This window comes from Mastomys coucha, unplaced genomic scaffold (genome assembly GCF_008632895.1).
Source record: "Mastomys coucha isolate ucsf_1 unplaced genomic scaffold, UCSF_Mcou_1 pScaffold22, whole genome shotgun sequence".
NCBI classification, from domain to species: Eukaryota; Metazoa; Chordata; class Mammalia; order Rodentia; family Muridae; genus Mastomys; species Mastomys coucha.
Window position 1 is genome coordinate 1802242 of NW_022196905.1, and position 6996 is coordinate 1809237.

General features: G+C 44.7%; 1 protein-coding gene across 5 annotated transcripts in view; it reads left to right on the plus strand.

Annotated features, from left to right (window-relative positions):
• The window catches only part of Eml6 (EMAP like 6), a 289180-nt gene that overhangs the window by 230916 nt on the left and 51268 nt on the right, over positions 1–6996 (plus strand). The window lies entirely within an intron of this gene.

Consider the following 6996-nt stretch of genomic DNA (forward strand, 5'->3'; position numbering starts at 1 on the left):
AAAAAAAAAAAAAAAGAAAAACAAAAACAAAAAAACAAAAAGGAGGAGAGAGTGATGGTGAGGCAGGGATAAGAATGTTGACTCTCTTAAATGTCCAGGGGCATCATCAGTTTTGGAGAGTAGTTGATCATCACCACTGGGACACATTCAATAGTTGTGGGTATCAGGCTCCTCTGTAATCCTGTAAGAGGAACTGATTAATTGTTTGGTTAGAAAATTTTGAGGTTTGTCACTGGAGGAATGTAAAGAAGAGGTTGGTGAAGCAGAATTAAATAATAAAAGCAGAAAAATAAGAAGAGGAGGAGGAGGAAGAGGAAGAAGAGGGGTCAGGAAGAAGGAGGAGGAGGAGAAGGAGGAGGAGGAGGAGGAGAAGGAGAAGAAGAAGAAGAAGAAGAAGAAGAAGAAGAAGAAGAAGAAGAAGAAGAAGAAGAAGAAGAAGAAGAGGAAGAGGAAGAGGAAGAGGAAGAGGAAGAGGAAGAGGAGGAAGAGGAAGAAGAGGAGGAGGAGGAGGAGGAGGAGGTCAGGAAGGGCAGTATCCATTTCCATATGAGGTTTTCAAAGGCCTAGGGTTCAGAAGTATTGATTTTGAGTTGTTGGACTTTGTTCTTTACTATATCTGACTGGTTGACATAGAAATAGCATTCTTCTTGGAGAAAAAAGCAAAGGCCACTCTCTTCATCTGTAAGAAGGTCTAGTCCCCACTGGTTTGGAAGTACCACCGTAGGCAGCGAATTGATTTATCCTGGAAGAGTGGATGTGGTTTGGGCCACCTGTTGAAGATCACAGACAAACTGGGAAGAGAACTGAAGATACAAGAGAACTGATGGAGATGGCCAGTCCTGCTGTTCCTGTAGCAACATCCAGGGTTACTCCTGCAATGACCGAGAGGGGCAGTATTTGAATTGCCCTTTTGTTATCCTAGATGGCTATTGAGTCACCAACTAAAATTGGTAGGAGCTCCTGTCCATGTATCACCCCTAATTTAGGGAAGAGAAACACCAGTGTGCAAATTCCTCATCAGCTGGGAGGCAGAAGATGATACACCTGAGTACCACAAAGAATCAATGTGTTCTAGATTGGAGAACACTGTAGTAGTGATGAGGTATGGAGAGTTATGGTTTTGTTACAGTCTAGGGAACTTAAGATTCCTTAGGGACATGTCTCCAATGCCTTCAAACAGTCTGCCATGCCAAAGGGTGATATAGATAAGACAGAGGGTCATGGCAACACCAGGGTCAGAGCAGTTTGTGAAGGCAAAGCAAGGCTATTTGATAGGACAAGCTTTAAGTGGCAGTTGTGAGCTAGTTCCAGGGGGCACAATCTTCAAAGCAGCCAGGTTGGATAACATTAAAGAGCTGATAAACTGAAGTGAGAGTGTGGAGCAGAAGGCAAAATGAAAAGTTGGTGCTATTTATAAGGTCATTAAGAAGTAATGACCTTAGAGGAGTGTTTGATTACTTCTCCTATTTCGCTTATCTCCAAAGGTTGGATAATTGGGACATATTTTCTCTGTATATGAATCGTGCTTTTCAGGAACCCAGATTTGTTGGTGCAGTAGTTTGTCAACAATGCCCATTTCCCATCTGGGATTCCATGTGTCCTGGATATAGAAGAAGAGGGTCTGGTGTTGTAGATAGAAGAGCAATTGGTCTGTGATGTCAACATAGATAATTGACAAGACCAATATAGACATACCCCAGACATCTGTCTGGCCATTCCTTACAATAGTCCTTTGTCTGGTCAAAAAGGAAGCAAACAAAAAAGTCATAATATTTAGAAGGAACTGTGGTTATTAGTGTTAGGGGAACTCTGATTGGCTTCTGGCATCCAACTGTAGAACAATCCTCTAACCCTGTTTAGAGAGACTGTTTGCCATAAGGCAGACTTTCTTGAACTTCCCATCTCCATATACAGGGGTTACCTTGAATAGAAAGGAACAGGGCAAGGAGGATGAGAAACCCATGTCCAATCCAGTAGGCACAGCTGCCTGAGCAGAGCTTCATTCTTCTGGAATTGGGGACAAGGTGGTTGGTCCCAATGTCCTCTGAAGTTTAAGGGAGGAATCCTGTTGGGGTTGATGTGCAAGGAGTTATTTTAGGATGGAGGGGAAAGGGCCTGAGGTAAATCCAATGAGAGAGAGTCCTTAAAGCTTAGCAGCTGTGGGGGTCACAAGAATTACCTTGAAGGGTTCTAACATTTAGGGGGAAAGAATGAGGAGTAATGGTCCAGAGGTGAGAGAAGGACCTGATCTCCAATGTTGATAGGGAATGGACAGAAGATAGTGAGTGACTATGGTAGATGGTAGTCAGTAAAGCTCCATAGGATGGAGCAGAGATGACAGAGTAAGGGAATGAATAGGTGATCAGGGAAGGGGAGGGTTTGGGTGAAAGACCAGGAGTCAGAACTGGTCATCAATACGTGAGCTCAGGTGAGATGAAAAGAGGACGCCTGTATCCTGAAAAGAGCCAAAGGTAGGAATTTTACCCACTTGAAGTAAAATTTACATGACAGTTTGACAAGGGTGTTTTTTAAGAGCTGGTTAGTCCATTCTGTCTTTCCTGAGGATGGAGGGTGGTATGGAATATGAAAATATCAAGGGATGCTGAAAGCTTTAGGTAGGGTTTGAGAAACTTGAAAGGTGAATTTGGGACCTTTGTCTATCTGGAGGGAGGCTGAGATTCCAGATCAAGGGATGATCTCACAGAGGAGGAGATCAGAGACTTTCTGAGCCCTTTGTTGGAAGGGTCTCCATCCACCCTGAGAAGATGTCTACCAAGACCAGGAGGTACACATTTGATAGTGGCATGTGTGTAAAGTTGTTGCCAGTTGGTCCCAGGGAGGGAACCTCTAGCCTGGTAGGAAAAGAGAGGTTATGATACCTGGAATTGGAGTCTGACATCTGGCAGATTTTGCCAGAGGCAGTGATAGATTTTAAGAAACACAAGTTCTTAGGGGTAGGCTGTAAGTAGGTTTTAGCAAAGTAAAATAAAATAAGACTTAGCTGTTAGGGTAAAAGAGCTGATGAAGATAGGGCAGAATCTGACGAGTGTCAGGAGATTACAGGGGGATGTGGGTTGTAGTATGAGAATGTCCTGTGGTAGGTAAGACAAGTGGAGGCCTCTGAGGGTCACAGCTCTAGCTGTCTCATCAGCCCAGTTGTTCCTTTAGAGATAATAGAGCCATATGTCTGGTGGAACCAGCAGTGGACAATTCTAATAGCTGTGGGGAGATGGGAGGCTTTTAGAATGGCCTTAAAGTCTGTATAGATGTTTAGGGGTTGTCCCTATACTAATTGAAAGGTGTGAGTAAGAGCTATTAGTTCAGCCTGTTGGTTAGTGGTGTAGGTATAGAGGGCCCATGCCTCAACTACCTCCATATCTGACACCATAGCATAGCCAGCTCTCCGGGATCCTTCACTTATAAAGGACCTGTCATCTATGTACCAGGGAGAGACGGCCTGAGGCAATGTGCCCTCCTGTGTGGGTATGGGATGGGGCGATAGTTCCTCTAAGGTTTCAGTGCAGAAATGAGATGGGGAATGAACAGCTTTGGTCAAAGAAGAAGACTTGAGATATTGAGAGGTGTGCATGATTAGAAAGTTAGTGTAGAGTCTTCTATTAGTGCCACTTGAAGTGAAAGAACCCTGGAAGGAGGTAGAATCTGAAGACTTTGTAAGTTAAGAGCTAGGACAGATAATGAGAGGAGAAGATAGTGATAGGTGACCCAAAGATTAATTGTTGGATTCTCAAATAAGAAGTTCAGCATCTGCTAGAACACGTATGCAGGGTACCGTTCCCTAGATGATCAGCTCTAATTTCTTTGACAAGTATGCTGTGGGTGCAAAGGAGGGTCCTGGTTGGTGACCTAGGACCTCAAAAGCACATCCCTCTTTCCCTGTTACATAGGGAAGAAGGGGCAGGTTAGGTCCAGGATGTGTAAGGTTGGGGCTTGAAGAAAGCCCTGTTGGAGCCTTTGAAAGGGCTTAGTAACAGGTTTGAGAAGAGGTTCCTGGGTGGGGCCTACAGCTGCTTCATGTAAAGAGCAGGAAAGGAGGGAAAAGGAAGGAACCCAGGAACAGAAAAAGCAAGATATTCCTAGGAATGATAAAATCTCCTCTTTAGTAGAGGGGACAGCTAGAGACTTGATTAGGTTTCTCTATTTAAGGTAATGGTTTTGTGGGTTGGAGTAATTGTTAGTCCACAGTAGGTGACCTGAGGGGTGGGCAATTGAACCTTAGAAGGTGAGACTCTATAGTATCAGCTGGACAAGAAACTTAGAAGAGCACAGATGTTGGTTTGGCTAATTTGTAGAGAGGAACCACAGAGGATAATGTCATCAACATACTGAATAAGCTTAGATCTAGGAAGAGACAAAGAGAGTCAGAAGCCAAGGCCTGACCAAATAGTTATGGGCTATCCCAAAACTCCTGAAGTAGAACAGTCCAGGTGAGTTAGGTAGAGAAGTCGGTGTCAGGGTCAGTCCAGGTAAAGACAATGGTGTTTTGTGACTGGGCATCTAGTGGGATGGAAAAGAATACATCCTTGAGATCTAGGACAGAGAAGTAAAAAGCTCCCGAGGGGAGAGTGGAAAGAAGCATGTAAGGATCAGCTATAACAGGCAGGGGGGAACCTCTGCAGAATTAAGGAGCCTGAGATCTCGAGCCAGGAGCTAGGTCCCGTTGGGTTTCTTAACTTCAAGCATAGGGATAGTAAAAGGGGAAGAAGTGGGATGGAGAAGTTTTTTCTTAGGAGGTCAGAGAGAGGCTTACATCCCATGAGGCTCTGGAGAGGGGGAAGGTACTGAGCTTGCATGATGTACTAGGTAGAATCCTGTAATTGGATGACAACAGAGGAATGGTGTTTAGCAACAGAGGGGTTCTAGACATCCCAGGCTCAGGAGTCCACCTTGGGGGGCTGGCAAAGAAAATGACATGTTAGAGCCAATAGGTTGGGTAGCTAGAAGAAGGAGGAGAGGGGCTGTTGTCGAGCTTGAGTTCAGGTGAATGGGGATGGAGGCAAAAGAAATAGAGGCTCCCACTTTGGCTAGAAGATTCCTTCCTAATAAGGGGACAGGACTCATTGACACTACCAGAAATGAATGGGTAAGAGGAACACCCCTAAAAATGCAACTAAGTAAAGGGGTCTGGTAAGGTTGGTAAGGCTACCTCCCTGGGTACTGGGATTTTCCAGAGAAAAAGGAGGAGCCATATTATAGAGGCTGCCTCTGGATGGAGGAAGGGAAGAAGGGGTTGGGGGATGAAAAACTCAGCTTTTTATCAGGGCCATGGTATGCTCAAGAGTACTTTCCACAGGGCAGCAATGGGAACTTGTCACCTCTAGGTAACTAGTGATGACATGTCTCGCTGTCTCTGGGGCCCTCAGGACTGGCTATGAGGGTGCCTAATTACCAACACTAGGAATATAACCAATGTAACAGAGACATTACACTGTTATGGTCATCTTCCTAAGGGATGAGTGAAGTCAAGTCTTGCTCCATTTCTTGTATCATGTAGGGTCTAGCCTGCCTCACTGTCTCTGTACCATGTGGGATTTAAAGTGACCAGCCTGAGAAAAAGAATAGCTTTGAAATCAGTTAGAGCCAGTGGTTTAAAAGAATCCCAGAGCCAGATCTGAAAAGAGACTATCATAGATGACAGGTATGATAGATTATTTCTCCACCAGTGAAACGATCCAACTCAAGCCAGATTATATTATATTAAAGGCAGGTTTATTGGGGAGCTGCTCTCAGCTGAGTTCCCTGGCCTCAAAGAATGAGGCCAGGGGAGTCACCATGGGAAGAGGGGGGAAGAGGAGGAGGAGAAAGAGAGAAAGCACAAGCAGAGAGAAGAAGAGGAGGATGGAAAGAGAGAAAGAGAAGAGTGCACAAGATGTTTGAGTTTTATAGGGAAGAGCCTCTGGGGGAAGGGTAGCCCAGCTGGGAGAACCTGGAGGCCGGGTCTCCTGTAAATATGCAAGATGTGCACCTCAGTCTCTGTCCTGGGGTCTGAAACCAAACAATATAAAGCTCTCAGCAGAGCCAATCTAAGAGAGACTGATTGGGAATAGGCTGTTACCCATCTTTTGTGACTCTGGAGACCAGCAGTGAGGATACAACGCATGGCAGTGCTGAGGGATGAAGAGGAGAATCTTGCTGCTCAGTCCCAGCTTTCCCCAGATGCATAACCACACAATCCCTTTGGAGGTTCACATCTTCTGCCAGATCACTGTTTTGCTCAGACAGCTTCCAGAGAAGGTGTCATCTGATTTCCCTTTGGAAAGCTGCCTGTTGCCCCAAAGCATTCCAACTGCAGGCCCACCGGGGATGTGTATATGGTCTGCCTGTTATTGCTCCAAACTTATTAACAGCATTAGCTATTGCTTAGTTAATGGTCTGCTTATTACTGTGTGGTGCTAGTCTCTTCTAAGTGTTGCGCTATTGAGGGATAGATTGGTTTTCTTCATGTTAAGTGTTGATATTTAAATACTGTTTTGTCCCAGTTACTGTTTTGAAGCCAGTCTGGGTGTTTGTTCGTGACACAACACAGGAGTGTGGAATTGCCTCCATCTGTCTATTACTGTTGGCACACAGGCAGACCAACGTATGAACAAATACTGAGTCTGAGCTGCACCTATGGCTCTCCAAGTCAGAATTTAGGTTTATTTCTTTTCAGCCAGACTAAATGCATATTGTAGCTCAGTGGTAGAACCTGTGAGTAGGACACATGAGGCCCTAGGTTCAATCCTCAGTATTGGGGCAGGAGAAACCCAAACCACTGCATTTGAAGGACTGTAAATGTCTAAACATGAGTATTGCTGTCTAGTTCCATGACAAAGGTGGATAACACCTCCACTTTAGAGTATGTATTCATCAAAGGCAGTAGTTGGTGTCAGTGGGATTAACTAGTTTTTTATTTATTTTTATTTATTTTATGTGTATGAGTACACTGTAGCTGTACAGATGGCCATGAGCTATCATGTTGATCTCAGGACCTCTGTC